This window comes from Apis cerana, linkage group LG13, assembly GCF_029169275.1.
Source record: "Apis cerana isolate GH-2021 linkage group LG13, AcerK_1.0, whole genome shotgun sequence".
NCBI classification, from domain to species: Eukaryota; Metazoa; Arthropoda; class Insecta; order Hymenoptera; family Apidae; genus Apis; species Apis cerana.
In genome coordinates, this window is record NC_083864.1 from 1602606 (window position 1) to 1620146 (window position 17541).

At 19.3% G+C, this 17541-nt stretch overlaps 1 protein-coding gene across 4 annotated transcripts in view; it reads left to right on the forward strand.

Moving 5' to 3' along the window:
- LOC114577416 (uncharacterized) overlaps positions 1 to 17541 on the forward strand; it is a 285863-nt gene that overhangs the window by 118142 nt on the left and 150180 nt on the right. For 2 of the 4 annotated variants that reach the window (XR_009832298.1, XM_062083465.1), the window contains one exon: positions 4057 to 4105. The exons of 1 other annotated variant lie outside the window; for it this stretch is intronic. The gene's annotated coding sequence lies outside the window, so the exon portion shown is untranslated. Of the gene's footprint in view, positions 1 to 4056; positions 5268 to 17541 lie in introns of those variants that run through there. One more of the 4 variants, XR_009832297.1, reaches the window with a different exon arrangement.

A 17541-nucleotide genomic window follows, 5' to 3' on the forward strand; every position in this document is an offset into this window, starting at 1 on the left:
ATATCGCATTATTATTTTTTAAAAAATCCTGTTTTTTGAAAACTAAAAGTGATAGTGTAATTTAACTTCAGAATTTAAATTTAAAGTGTGAAATTTTATTGAAAAAAAAATTATGTTAAATATATATAATTCTATACTTTTATTATTTAATTCTTTAATTTAATTACGAATTTTTATTTTCATTATAAACAATTATGAAATGCTATTAAAATTTTAAAGCTTTTACGGTCCACGATTAATGTTGTCACAATTTGAAATTTTTAGATACAAATTTCAGAAAGAATATTTTCTTAAATTTTATTAATGTCAGCGGACACGTAAAATTTCAATAGCAATGATTATTAATTTTTTTTTTAATAATGGAAAATTTTTCTATTTTGATAAAATGTTTTATTCTACGCTGAAACATATTATCTTCAATGACAATGTTTGAAATATGTTTTATTTGTGATAAATTAAATGTTATCCATTTTCATTTTTAATATCAAATATATTAATATTCATTAAAAATGAAGAAAGATATTATTCATAACGTGTTTATATCAAAATTAATACTTCTTGATGGCTGATTTGTTTATTTATTTATTTATTTCACTATATAGAAATTTTCAGTGCAAAAATCGATAATTAATTAAAAAAATAAATTTTAATTTTTCATATTAATTTTTATCTTTTTTATAATAATTCAAAATTCATACTGTAGAGATATTTTTTAATATATTTTTTAGTATCTTATATAAAAAACGATATATTATACAATAAAATTCTTTATTCGATTTTTTAAATCAATAAATTTGAAGTAAATTGCATGTAATTTATTATCATGCTATTTTATTATATATTTACATACAATTTCGTTTTTTTACCAGTATATTAAAATACAATACAAATGTTATTATAAAAATATAATAAATTTCCACTTACACAGAATAACATATAAGCGAATATGCTGATTTGTACTACTGTCTCGTACAATTTACAGGTTTATAATATAAGATTAAATATTATTTTTGTATTCATAATTTTCATTGCAAACATTATTTACTTCCATAAATACAATTGGAAATTTTATTGTCATTAAATAAATCATCATATGGAATATAAATAAAAATAGTTAAATGATGTGTATATAAATAAAATATATATATATACATAATGTATACATAAATATAATTATAAATATAAATGAGAAATATTTTAATTTCTGTTTTTATTTTAACATTTTACTTATTTATTAAATTAACAAAATTAAATATTATATTAGAATATATAATAATATATAATATTATATATTCTTGAATAATATAACTATTATAAAATTATTATATAATTATCATTATATATTAATGATTAAAAATAATATAAAATATTAACAATCTTAATTATTATCTTTAAAATTATATTAAAATTATATAATTGATCAATAAATTTAATTTAATATTTTCTTTCTTTTTTGTTTTTTATTTATATCTATCTTTTTTACAAATTCGTTTTTTAATAAATTTTTTATTTATTTTCTAAATTAATATAGAAATAAGAATAGAGAGATAAGAATATAGAGATTTATAAAAATATAAAAAATTAATATATAATATATAATCAAATATATAAAAAATTTATTTTTATCACAAATAATTATTAAAAATAGTTTTCAATCATTTTTCATTAAATCATAAATGATCATAAATGATTGAATATCATGTGAATCATAGAATCATATTCACATTATTATTTTTTTAACAGGAATTAATTTTTTTTGTTGCTATGCGTTATGCATAAATGGCGCACATAGTTGTTTTTTACAGTTCAGTACATATATGTGGCAATTTATATTGAACATATATGAACAACATATTGTATCAATTTTGTGTCACTAATTTTGTTTAGAATAAAATATATATTTTATTTATTTTTATTAGAGATATTTTTATATATTATAGATATGACAAATTATAACTGATTTGGCATTGCAACATATTATTTTTGATTATTTTAAAATTTTCTTTTCGGTTAACAAAAATTGTACATATCCTTAGACAATCAATTTCGAATTTAAACTATGAAATTATAATTTATTATTGAAATTAATTTTTATAATTAATTTTTAAATTAAATATTTTTATAACGTGTACAAACAAATTAATATGTAATAATATACTTTATTATACTTTGTCTCAAGTATTTAACTGACAGATGTTTAATTGATAGTACTTATCAATATAAGTTTTAAAAGTATTTTGAATTAGATTTATTATCGAAGTTGCAATAACTGATATATATAATGTATAATGTAATACATTATGGAATTAGAGAAATTTATAGCTTTGGAAATATAATTATATACAATAAAACATTTTTAGAAAAATCTTTCTGGAATTGTTAAAAAATAAAATTCAAAATTTTGTTCCATTATCAGGATTTCAGAATGATTAGAAGTATGCTTTGTAACATATACTTATATGTACTAGTTAGATATATTGTTATAATTTGCACTGATATTACTATTTTATGCTTCCCATTTTATATATATAGATTAATGCATAGAATATTGATTATCGTACTAAGTATGAAAGTTCTATGATTTTTGTTTTCGATCAATCGTAATGATGGAAAAAATCTAATATATCATGTTTTTTAACTTTTCTTATTTGTAAATTGTTTAATTTTTTCTATTACTTTTGATATTTTGAGATTTTTTATTTTTAAAATACTTTATAACTTGATTATAAAAGTAATTTTAAATTGATAAAATAAATCGAAAATATATAATAAAATTTATTCATTTGAGATTTCATTTTCAAGTTAAGTTTGAAAAATATTTAAATGAAATTTTTAAATAAAATTTCCCAATTATGTAAATGAATTATCGATATAAAATAATAAATATATATATATTATTATACATCGATGTATTATCGATGTATAAATAAATACATGAAAATAAGAAAAAATATAGAATAAATTTTTTTCATATAAAATTATTTCTTTTTGAGTTATACCATCAATTACGGAATAAATCAATGTATGATAGCCAATAATTATTTTACCGATATATTACCATGTCGATATTTTTTGTAAATATTATTTGACTGACACTAATTTTGACGAAATTTTTCATTTATCTTTACATGGAAATAATTAATAATAAGTTCGTTGATACTTAAATCAATATTGATTTTATATTTATATTTTATTTTTATTTTTTATATATAAAATTATTATTATTATTAAAGAGTTTCTATATAAATTAATTATTGAAAAATTATTAATAACGATATATAATATAATAAATATATAAATGCAAAATCAATATTAATAAAATGAATGTCGAATGATGAAATTGTTGAATAAAAAATATCAATGAAATTAATATCGATCAAATGATATCGATAAAAAGATTCTTGAAATGATTATCAAAGATTATAACTTTACGAAATATCCTATAAAATCTTTATATGATACTGACAATATCTTCTTTTATTGTTAATATTTCATAATATATTTTTTGGTATATAGTACGTTTGCGATAATTTTTTCAATTTTTAATGTGTAATGAACTAAATCGTGTAATAATGAAACTATAATAAAACTATATGTATATTTAATAAATTATTAATAAAAAATATATTATCCTAATACATCCTAATATATTTTTTATATTTCAATATAATATATAAATTATTCTATTTATCTTTTTTATTAATATTGTTCATTATTATTACTATTTTGTGTTTAATCGATGAAAAATGTAGATAGATTTAATTGAAATTAAAACTAAAATAGTACTTTCTTATACTATATTAATTAATATCAATATGATATTATAATTACAATATTCATTTATAAATTTCTATATGTATTTTCACTTATCTATTATCATCATGATTATTATTTATTTTTTTCATTTTGTCCTGAAACATATTTAATCCACTTACGAACAAAAATATCAATTGAAATACGTAATGTGCTTTTTAATATGAGTAAGCTTAAATTAAAATTCAATTAATAGACAATTCATTTCCTATATTGTGGTGAAATATTTTTTTTTTTTTCTAGGAAAAATCTTTTGTTGAAAAATACAAACATGTCAGTGGCAGGATAACAGGTAAGTTAAGAGGTTTCGTTATAGGTTATCCCGAAGGATAGATATTCACTACTAGTGCAGGTTTTCCCCATGGAAAAGCAATGTTTTTCGGTCAAGAAACTAACACATATCAACAAATAAAATCACTGAAAGAAGCTGTATACGTTTTTCCCGACCTAGGGCAACTTAGCAATATAGAGAATAAAATTGCCTTCGAACGAGAAAATTCCCGATACTAGAACACGAATTTCCCTCACGACTAGGAGGCCATGTTCAAGGGAAAGTTGAAAATCTTTCGAAAGAACTTTGCCTGTGGGATATTCTCGATATAATGAGATCCTGCTCTCACTTTGGTCCAGAAATCAGTATTATTGACCAATGGATTTTTCCTCTATTTAAATGAAAATAAATGTAAAAAATTATTTCAATCAAAATCTTCAATAACTATAGAGTCAAAAATAAATCTAGATAAGAAAGAAAAAAAGAAAAATGAAAAGAAAATTAAGTTGAAAACAAAAATAAGAAAAAACTAATCATCTTAATTTTTCAAATATAATTTTTTTTATTTATTATCATTATTTCAGATCTTAGCGATATCAGCTTTTGAAAATAGATTATGATGAAAAAAAATTGAAAAAATTGGAAATTGGACTATTCATAGAAATTTTATTAATGATTTTATCTAAATTTAATTTGGATTTGTATTAAAGTCCATAAATATAATTTTAAATTCATTTCATATTTTAAATGCATTCTAAAAACATTTATTTTCAACTATCTATTGTGAACATAATCTTAAATATATTAAAACATTTCGTATTTTTTATTTGAATTTAAAAAAATTCAATAATATAAATAATATAAATCTTATCGATAAGAAAATACACACACACACGCACACATACAAAATAACTTATATTTTTTCCATGAAAAATATTCAATATTACAAAAAGATATTTTTTTTCATTTCAGAAAAGATTCAAATTAAATTATTAAAATTTTTAGAATACATTTGAAACATAGTATAACTGCAGGAATAATTTATTTCAAAAATGATGATTTAAAATTTGTATGATTCGATTTTATTCTTAACTAATGGAATTATCTTTGAATTAACTAGCAAGAAAACTGTACTATAAATTTGTATTACTTATATTACAAAGTGAAAAATAAAATATATAATGTAACTCTTTTTTGTTATTCATGATTTCTAATAATGATCAAAAGTTACATCCTAAAAGTAATATTTAATTAATATTAATGTCATAATCTAAATTTATTGAATAAATTTTTTATAATATAATAAATCATTTAAAAATTATTATTTTCATTGATTTTTAAAATTTTTATTCATCAACTTTTATAATTTAATTTTTATTTTCAGCAAAGAATGATATTTTTTATATAAATATAAAAATAATTTTAGATAAAGAAACTTGAATTAGATCTTAAATAAATTTAAAAAAATTATCATTTTATACAAATATTTCTAATTTATATCATTTATATTATAGACATATTATTTTATATTTTCATTTTGAAATATTAATAAATTTTTAAACTAAATAAAACTGAGAAAAAAATATTAGAATTGATAATATATAAAAATAAAAATTAAAGAATAAAAAATATTTTGTTTAAAAAAAAACAAAAAAATAGCACTTTAAAAATTAAAAATTAAATTCAATTATTTTTTTTATTAAATTTTAGGTAAATTTTTAAATATTATTTTATTTTGGATAAAGTAATAAATCTTATGATGAAATCTTTATGTATTTAACATGAAAAGGGCATCCAATAATATATATAGTTTTGTATTTCAGCTTCAAAGAGTAAGATTGAATTAGAAAATAAATGGAAAGAATATTCAAAAATTAAAGTCATAGTAAATTCAGATTGTGATAATTGATTATAATAATTATAGCGATAACTTAATGTAAAATATTTAAACAATTAAGATATATTAAAGTACTCTAAACAGAAATTTAAAAATGCAAATATCTGTAAGAATTGAAAAATATTCAAGTCTTCTTGATTTAAAAAAATATTAATAGTCAAATGCAATTACGATAAAACAGATCCATTCGAACAATTATTACAGCTATCAAAGAAAAATATTTTTCTAATTTAACTAAAATATAATAAAGAAAATTTATTTTCTAATTTTTTATAGTTTTTGCTATTTCCTCAAAAAATCATTAGCATATTTATGTTGACATTCTATTGAATGATACTTTTTGCTCATAGTTATTCATCTTGTATATAATGAAATCTAATTAAATTTTCTTCATTATTAAAAAAAGTAATCTTTAATCATACAATTTTTAGTTTTTTATTTCGCCTAATGTATAAAAATATAATCAAAAATGAATATTAACAGAAAAAAATATTTACATTCTCAAATATTTACAAGCTCATATCACTATCGAAAAAAGAATTATTTTATCGTGAGCAAGCGCAGAGCGGTAGTATAAAATCGATAAACATTTCTGTGTCACTGTAATATCGATGTAGGCCACAAATGCTTCACCAGCCTCATGTTCTCCTGTTCATAACGAGGTGTACGGAGACCGATGAAAATGCTTTTGATGTAACGAACCAGCATAATTTGCAGAGTGAAAGACGAGAATGTCGAAGGACAATTCGTAGAAAGGAATCGTAGCTGGAAATCAATGAACTTAACCTCGTTCAGCATGATCTGTCGATAACTTTGTATCGTTTCCGAATATAAAAGTGTTTCTGGTCGTTGAAATTTCATTCTTTTCTAAGAAATTCTTTTGTCTTATATAATCTAAATAGTTATCGATATTGGAAGTATCAGAATATATACATATAGATATAATGTTAGTTAGGTTAGAAATTCACTAATATACCAGATGTGCTAGCAAGATAATCTGCTAGAAAAACTGCTGATTTGCTCGAAAATCCGGGAATATTGTATCAGGCAGTCAGGAGAAGATTCAGAATGCTTCTCTAACGATACCAATCCTTCTGATTCCCTCGGGATTCTCTGTGGAGGTGGAATACTCTCGATGAGCAAGGTAACGTCGAATTGCGCGCCTGTTTCACAGGATAACAAGCTTGACGGAGGTTTTCTTTAAATAACTCTGATTATTGACTTGTAGTAAATGATCGAATTTCTGAATTATTTTATTAAAAATAAATTTAATTAATAAAATTGAAATAATATATATAAAATTATGAAATAAATTATCTATATTCCATATGATCGCTTTCATTAACAGATATAAAAAAAATAATTGTAAATTTTTATTCTTTTTTTAATATAAAATTTTTTTCTTTAGTATCTAATTGAAAAAAATTTATATTATTAGATTAAAAATATTTTAATATCATAAAAAAGTTTTGATATAATATTTTAATTTTGATGTAATTTTAATTAATGATAATTATTATAAATAATTATTCTTTTATTCCATCTTTTAATATTATTAATAGATTTTGCGCAAATCATATTAATTAGCTATTTCATTTTTAGAATTAATTTAAAATGTCAGTATACTTGTCTAGAACAGGATCTGAATCACGTGATATGACAATGTTCATAGACAAAGTAATAGACAATTCCTAGACTTTATAAAACTAGATTCTCTTTTGTTTATATAAAGAATAAGCAAACTATTTTTTGTATCATTTTTAATTTTATAAATTTCTTTAAGAAAGCATTATTTTTACTTATAAATATATATTATATTATTTAATATTTAGTTATAATAATTTTTTATTTTTTAAGTTGTACAGAGTGTTATATTTGAAGGATTGATTTATGATGTCGAAAGAAACATAAAAATTGATATAATATAAAAATATGATTAATGATATGATATAATATGATATAAAAATATAATTAATAATAAATAAATATATATAATTAATAATAAATTGAGTTTATTTATTATATTTATTAAACTTTACATTAAATAATACAAAAATAAGACTCAGATAAAATAAGATTGCTGTTTTTCTTGCAATATTATGCTATCTTATTTTTATTTAACATAAACTTAATTGTTTATAATTTATTAAACAAATTTTAATCAACATTTTTATATATTAATTTTTATATTTGTTTTGATTTCTAGAATTGACCTTCCGAAGGTATGCTATGAATATATTAACATCCTTTCACTTATTCATAATGAAAATATTATTCATAATATAAATATAAGTGTAATACTACAATATGCATATTAAATATAGCTAATAATTCTGTAAAGAATTTCATAATGTAAAAAAAAAAATAATTGTTTTCTTATAGATTTTAATTTTTATCTCAGTTTCATGATTATTAATAATTATTAATAATGGATAATATTATTACATACCATATATTTCTATTTTAGGAATAAAAATTAATATATTAATTTCCATAAATAATAATTATTTCAATACAATATTTTATTTAAAAATATTTTCTATGTTTACATTAAATAATATAAAATTTTTTATAGAAATAATAAATTTATAATTTTTTACAAATTTAAATTTTTTATTTTAATCAAATACAAAAAAATTAAATAGTATGAATATATTTATCATTCTGAGATAAATATATGATTATATTATATTTTATCATTATAGAATAATTTTATATATATGGATAATGAACCGTATGAATATATGATTAAATATTTTTGAAACAATTATATAATATTTTTAAAAAATAATATAAAAAATATAAATATGTATTTTTAAAATAAAAATGAAAGAATATGTAAATATATATATAATAATTCCATGTATTATTAAATATTTTTTTTTAATTTATCATATTTTTAAACAATAATTTTTTTTAAACTTTTATGACAAAAGTGTGTTTCGATCAAAAAAAAAATGTTTAAATTGAAAAAAAAAACTTAAAGTACAAACATTTCTGTCATATGAAATATTGCTTATGTGTATATATATCATAACTTCCATTGAAATTCATCCTCAAATGCAGAGTACAATTTGAATAAACCGTGCGTGTAGTCTACGCATTTTATTCTCTTTCGCTTTTTTATCGTTGTTTGTGAATCGATTTCCCCGGATAGTCGCTACAAGATGGTCAAAGATCTGTACATTTTCATAATTCGGTACGTGTTTCAAAGATGATGAAACGCATTCCCTCGAGAAAGTCTTTGAGGGAAGAAAAGGAATAGGCGGTAACTTATCAGGAACCCAGACTCACTGAAAGTATCCCAAGGGAACTGAATGGTAAAGCGCAGGCTTCGCTCGATCGTAAGGGTTCCTACCCTTAGATAAAGACAATGTTCTAGATTGTGTAGAGATGCTTCATGATTTAAATTATAGGAGAAAATGGAATGTTAATACAGAATTTATGTGCATATATATTCTTATATGATATTATCGCTTATGATATATTATTCTTGAAATTTCTATGATCAATTTTTAATAAAAGTTTTAACAGTTTTAATGAAGATAAAATTTATTAAAAATTTGTTATAATAAATTCAATTCAGATTCAAATAGAAACTCGCATATTATTTTATCATTTCATAAAATATGTATTAAAATAATAGATTAATATAAGATGTAGTTATTAATTATAGTTATTAATATTAATTATAGTTATTAATTATTAGGATTATAACAGCAATTTTAATGATTCTAAATATATTGTTCAAACCAAATTGTTTGAATAATTTTCTTTTATGATCGATGATGAAATAATTAATTTATTTTATTATAATTTTTTATTATAACATTATTTTATAATTTTATTATAATATTGTAATATAGTACAATAATTTTCTATTTTATGAATATTTTTTATAAAATATTTTTTAGTTATAAAAATTTTTTATAATTATTAATAAGTAAATTATGGAAGAGAAGAAAGAATATAGAAAAATTATTATAATATATACATGACAAAAAAATATAAAATTCAAATAGAAATGAAACGTGAAAATTAAAACAGATGAAAATAAAAAGATAAAATTAAAATACATATTATGATATTTAATGGATGAAACAGATTTCGTTTTAACTTTTCTTCTGCTATTAGTTATATTTATAAAAATGTAAATTTGCATAGATATCCGCAATTTATATTTAATATAATTTTAAAAACATATCAATTTGTTAAAAAGTATGCTCCGTGAAATATCTTAAGAATGTATATTCAATCTAATTTAAATTTAAGTCAAATCAATCTTAATCTAAATCAATCAAAAAATATATAATATTTAATATATATATGATGTTAAAAATATATTTTTGCATATATGAAAAAATATACTGAAAAAAAAAACAAATATTAGGAAAGAAAATTGTTCAAAATATTATCTTTAGCGAAATATTTCTTCTTTTTAATAATTATTTTCATAAAAGAATTCTTTTTTTGGCTAAAAATTATTGTTGATGTATATAAACTTGAGATAAAAATTGAGTCGTTATAAGATAAAATATTTGTATACATATTAATAACGTTTTTAAAAAAAAAATTTCTTATTTAAATATCCTAATTTAGTCAATCTATTTCTAATTTAGCACCAACGGATCTTTTTCGATTCGATGAAATTAAAAAATAAACAATTTCAAGTAATTAAATTAAATAATTTAAAGTATATAAATAAAAAGCAACTAAATATCATTTAAATAGGACAATGTTTAAACAAATTTTGTAAATCTTATATTGAATTTTTTTAGAAATTATTTACTAAAATAAGAAATAAAAAAGTTGCATTCTTATATAACTATTTATAGTTGTTCTGAGAAATATTCATATTTTATATTAAGAAAATATTTTATATAAGAAAATTCATTTTATTAAAAATTTTTTTTTTATTTTATTAAACTTTGCATGTGGAGCATAATGGAACAAACTTTTCGTCGAATGAAATCAATTTTCCCAAAATTTTAACATCTCCTAAATTTTAAAAACAATTTCATCTGAAAATTTTTTTCAATAGTATGATAAAGAATTAAAAATTAAATATTTTATAATTTAAAATTTTGATTTATTTTCTGCCAATATTATAAAATTATATTAAAAATAATGAAAAAGTGTTAAAACTTTGAACATTGATTTTATCTCCTTAAAGTAATGTTCGACTAAAAATTTACCTTATAATCCATTATGCTCTATACACTTACAAACTTTCATTAAAAATAAAATCAATTTTATTAAAAATAAAAAATTAAAAAAATTAATTTAAAAAATTAAATTTTTCTACTTATACTTTTTTACAAATATAAATACTTCTATGGTTGTATATATTGTATTTTTAATAATCTCATTACTTTTTTCTGTTATTCCATATATTAATATAGAAAATAATTTTTGTTCACTATTAAAAATCGCAAATAACAAAAACGAATTTTATCTCTATCTTTTACTATTTACTTATCATTGTTTAATTCTTCTTCATCATTCCCTGATTTTATCTATTAACTAAACTGCTCTACCTTTCTTCGTAAATATCGCTGATGCTTCGAAGCTGGAAGTTTCGACAGTGCAATCGACACGCTTGGAAGAAGTTACGAGGGCATAACGTATAGGACGTAAACATAAAGCGAGCAGCGTAGCACGTAAGTCGTAAAATCCTACCAGTTGGTAGAACGCTATACAAATACAATCGCATCGGTGCTGCATCTAGCTGCATTCTCCATTAAAGTATATATATGTATCAACACGTCACTGTGTACGTACAAAGTTTCGAAGTAAAATTGTGTCGTTGATACAAGAATGTATCGTGAAGATATTCGAATTTTATGTTCGAAACGGTATAAGTTAAGGGCATTTCATACGGGAAGATCATGGGCTTTATCGAGAAAATCGCACAGCAATCATCGCAAAAAATGATAAAATAAAGTAGAAATGAGAATTAAATCGAGAACCGAAAAGGAAATCGTGATCAGTTAAAATTTTTCTTTGAAAAAATTTTCGAAAATAAAATAATCACAAGCGCAGTTTTTTATTAATGTTTTCTGAAACTACAAGTACAGAAGGAAACATAAATTTTCTATGAAAGAGGTGAATTATGTGGAATAATACTGTTAAAGCTATTGGAATAACGCTGCCGTTAGGAATAAAAAATAGATAAATAAAAATTTGAGATTTTTCTTTAAAAGAATTTTCGAGAGTAAAGTAGGCATCCAACTTTCTATTAATATTCTTTGAAAATCGTAAGTATAGAAAGAAGTATAAATTTTTTTATCAAAAAGGCGAATTATATAGACGATGTTGAAATAAAATATAAGATTTAAAATTTTGAATTTTGGAAAATTTTTTGAGAGTAAGATAAATATAATTCTCTTTAAAACTACAAGTATGAAACATAAATTTTCAAAGAGACGATTCATTATTAAATATTATAACATTAGAAATAAAACATAAAATTAAAAATTTTTTATTAAAATTTTTATGTGTTAGATATAATTTTTATGTTACAATTAAATAATTAAATAATTTTTATAATACATTTATTATTTTATTATAAAGAAGTTTATGAATTAAGATACAAAAAAATCAAAATTATATTATTTTTTATTAGTAAAAAAAACCTATAACATTCAATAAATAATAATTCATTTATAATATCATGATAATATATTTATAGTATATTATTTATAGTATATATTAATATAGATAATTTATTTATAATATCGTATCTATAGATTATTTATTTTATTATTATTATATATTACACACATATATAAAATATAAATTATTTAGATTATATTATTTTAATGTATAAGCGTGCATATACAAAATTGATTCTTTTTAAAGTCATTATGATATACAAAATTCGATCGAATAATTTTTTCATAATATATTTTGGCTAATGTTAATACTGGTGTCATGTAAACTTTGAAAATTAGTAACTTAATAAAAAATTATGAAAAGTAAAAAAATTATGCTTATACTTTTTAGCTATTAAGCTTATGAAAAATAATAAATATACAATATACTGTACGTCTCGATATTATTTATAAAAATATGCAATGAAAAATTAAAAATTCTAAAATTTAAAAATTAAATATAAAAATAAATAAAATTTAAAAATTGAATTATGATTCTTTATAGAATTCTCACTAAATATTTCAAAACCATATTATTAACCATATTATAATTCTCCTTATATTATAAAACTTTCATTTGAAACATTTATTTTATTTCTAATATTTATAAAGATCATATATCATATATAATAATAAAATCATATATAAACACTAAAATGAATATTTTGCATATAAATAAATATGTATATATAAAATTATTACAAGAGAACATATAACATATACATTTTTAATGCAAAACAAGAATAGTTGAAAATATATAAATCTTGAATTGGTATGTATACTCTCGTTTATAAATCATTAATTTTAAACGTAAGTTTCTTAATTTTTTAATCTTTTTACTATCAATTTGTAACTTTTGTTGCTTTTTTAATATAGGTTTGTTGCTTTTTTAATATAGTTTTTATGAATATATGTGTTTAATATTTTTTTTGTGATGAATTATTTTTTCTTCTATATGTATATAAATTGTATAATCTCGTATGAAAAGAAAAATAAATGTATTTGAATAGCATTAATATATATTTTTTTTAGATTTAAAAAAGTGTTATAATAAATTTAAAAATATTTGTAAACATTTTCCATAATAAATTATTTATTCCAATATTTTTTTTTTAATATAATTAATCTATTTACATTTTTTAGCAATTATATATTAATCTTTAAATGTTTAAGTTAAAATAGATATATATTAAAATTATTTTAAAAAAAAGTATTTGCTTACAAATTTTTGAGGCTAATAAAATAAAAATATATATTTTTTAATTTTTTTCGAACATTAAGATAATAACTTTTATTATGTTTTAAAAACATTTAATTTTTTAGTATATAATCTTGAATTGTATTAAAATACATTGAATCTAGAAAATATACAAAAAATATAAATATACAAAAAAATTTTCATCTGCTAAGAGTTAAAAATTTTTTTGACAAAGCTATTTCATAATTTTCCTTTTCTTTTTGAATCCAAATAGATATTGACAGGATATCTGAAACATATTTGAGACAAACGCAAACGATTGCAAAATACAATTGTATTAAAACTGAATTAAAAAAAAAAACGAAAAAGAAAATTTGAATTTGAAATAATCAACAGTGCTAGTCAATTAAGTAATATTGAATATTGATTTTCTGTCAGATTCTAAATATTTCTATAAACTGATGAACTATTGAAAAGTTGGAATTGCTAACTATAATTATAATATAAAGTTAATGGAAAATATCTTTTTTTTCTAATAATAATATAAGGTAATCTAAAAAAATAGAATAAACTATATATATATAATAATATATATATATATATATATATATATATATATATAATAATATAGTTAAGATTTAGTAATAGTATATATATATATAATAATATAGTTAAGATTTATTCATTATGTTATAAATAATTTAAGCAATTGTAGCAATTTAAGCAATTTATAAAAGTTACAAGATTACAATTTCTATAAAATGAAAGCATAATTGCAACAATATTGCCATTATTATAAAATCATTATTTTCTTATAATACGAGTAACATTTTATAGTATTTAATAGCATTTATAAAATTTATTTTGCAATAATCAATGTACTCTATGGCAATTTGATCGCTATATTTAATGTTAGAATTGTATTCAATGCATATAAGAGATGATCAATTAAAACAAATATAACAGCACATAATATGTTAGTTGATTAATTGTAAGTTCAATTAGATAATTACTAGATAATTTCATATTGTTATACTATAGAAAATATCATGTATAGTCAACGAAATTTCATTTTATTAATATTATATTTAAATTTATATTTAAATTTATTGAATTTAACAAAATGCCCCTATGATAATATAGAAGTTTAAATTGAATAATGAATATTTAATATAAACTATTTAAAACTAGAAACTAAAACTAATGTGAAAATTTTTTATTTATTTCAAAAATAAAAAGAAAATAAACATTGAGAAATGAATAGTTTTATCTTTAAAAAATAGAAAAAAATTGGAAAATTAGAAATTTAATATTTTTTTAAAGTTAGAAAAGTGAGTAAAACATTCATTTACATATATGTAAAATTTCATAAATATGCAAAAATAAGAGTTTAATTTTGTTTTCTATTTATTTCTATTTATTACAAAATTTATAATTATTTTATAATTATTTTTTATTAATTATTTATTTTTTTGAACGTTTTTTAAGAAGATAAATAAATAGATCATTAAATTAATAAATCCAAAAAATATTAATTTTCTTTTATTATTTTATTAAGATTTTATCAAAAATTTAATTTTTATAGATGTACTCAAAATCAAAATCATCTGAAAAATTTTAAGTATAATTTTATGTTACCTGTTAATAAATGTTAATTTAAATAAAGCGTAATTTTATTTTACTAGATGATAATATGTTAATACATTCAAAATCGATGAATATTTGCATCGTGGTTTTTTATTAACTCAATTTTTCTATTAAATTATCTATTAACTCAATACAATCGCGCCATGAAATGTTCTAACAAATAAAGATAAAAAGTTTTCCAATTTTTCTTTTACATTTAACACCAGTCCTATTGTCATTATATACAATCATTTTATATTTTATTGCATTTTGTAATATTTATAATATTTTTAAAAATCAGTATTCTTAATTGGATGTTCTTTTTATTTATTTGTGATCTAGAATGATGATGTAAAATATATTAATATATAAGTTTCAATTGATATTTTTATATACCAGTTTATATTTTTTTAATTAACTTTACTTCTGAGAGTAATCTTCTGAAAATATCCAACGAATATATTAATACTATGTAAGATGTAAACTTTTAATTGTTTCTTAATAATCTTAAAAAATTAAAATAAAAATTTTACAATATTTCTCGTTTCGTGTTAACATTTGTAAAACATGCGGAAAAATAAAAAAATGGAAAAAAGGAATGACATATATGCGAATTACAAATTTAATTATTTGAATCATTTCAAATCTCAGAACAATAAGAAGTATCAAATAAATAGATGTTTACCTGTGCGTGGTGTAATAAAAACAATAGAAGTAACTACGTAGTACATAGTTGGTTGTTTTTAGGAATGAGCGATGAAAAAGATGGCTTGGGAGTAAGATTGCTAAAAGACAGAAAAGAGAAGAGAGAAAGGCACAAAAGCGGAAAGGTGATGGCAAAAAGGTAAAATAGCAGTAAGGGAGGACATAAAAATGAAAAGAAGGGAAGAAGGGAAAGAAGGGTGAGGAGATTGAAGAAATAAGAAAAGAATCGAGGAAGAGGCAAGATGGAACAATAGTACGGGATCCCTGGGGCGTATTTCGCCCGCAAAAGTACGCAAACGCAGAGGGAGAAAGACAATCGCACGAAAATGCGTACTCATACGTGTCCAGGTATATGTGCGTGCTTACAAAGCAGGAAAACATACTAGGAGATGAAAATAGAAGAATTGCTATAAAGTATTTGGGATAACGTGCAAATATATATATGGAACGAAAGAAATGGATAATATTAGAATTATTTTTCACACAAAATAAAAGAATAAACATTCTTTATATGTTATATATACAAATTAACAATAGTTAATATATTTATAATTAACAATAGTAGAATTCGAATTTATTAAAATTTATTAAAATTCGAATTCTAAAATTAACATATAAACAAATTAACATATTATAAATTTATTATTAATATGTATAAATTAACATATTACTAAAATTAAAATTCAAATAATAACGGTAAAAAATGCGGGAAGAAAATAAAAAAAGAGTCGCATCCAGATCGTTTTGTGAACTATTATCTTCGCTTTTCTTGTTTTTTTTAATGATCAGTATTAATCGACATTTTCGATGAGAGTTAAAGCATATGAAAATTAAAAAATATCAATCGAAAAAATCTTACTATTGATAATTATTTCTAAAAAAAAATTCCATATTTTATATTTATTTATTTTTGAAGCGTATCCTTACTATCGAATTTCTTACAATATCACACATATGCTCCTAAATGTATGCTTTCAGATTAGACACAGCTCACTTTCAACATTTAATGTTACTTCTTTTTTTCAGAAATTAAGAATTTCTCAGAAATCAAACGATTTATCTTAATAATTTTGAATTTATTTTAATATTATTAATATTACAAAAAAAATTTATTCATATCGAGTTATCTTTTCCAATAATTTATATATTTTTATAATATTTTTATATATAACCTTTATATATAATGTAATTTAAACAAAATTGAATTTTTAATATTTCTTTAAAATATTTATGTGAATGTTATAATCCAAATCAAAAGATTATGACTATTCACAATTTTCAATATTTTTCATATTTTTCAAAGGTTTGAACGAAATTTAATTGAAAATTTTATTAATTATTAATATATTTTACAAATATAATTACTAATGTATGTATA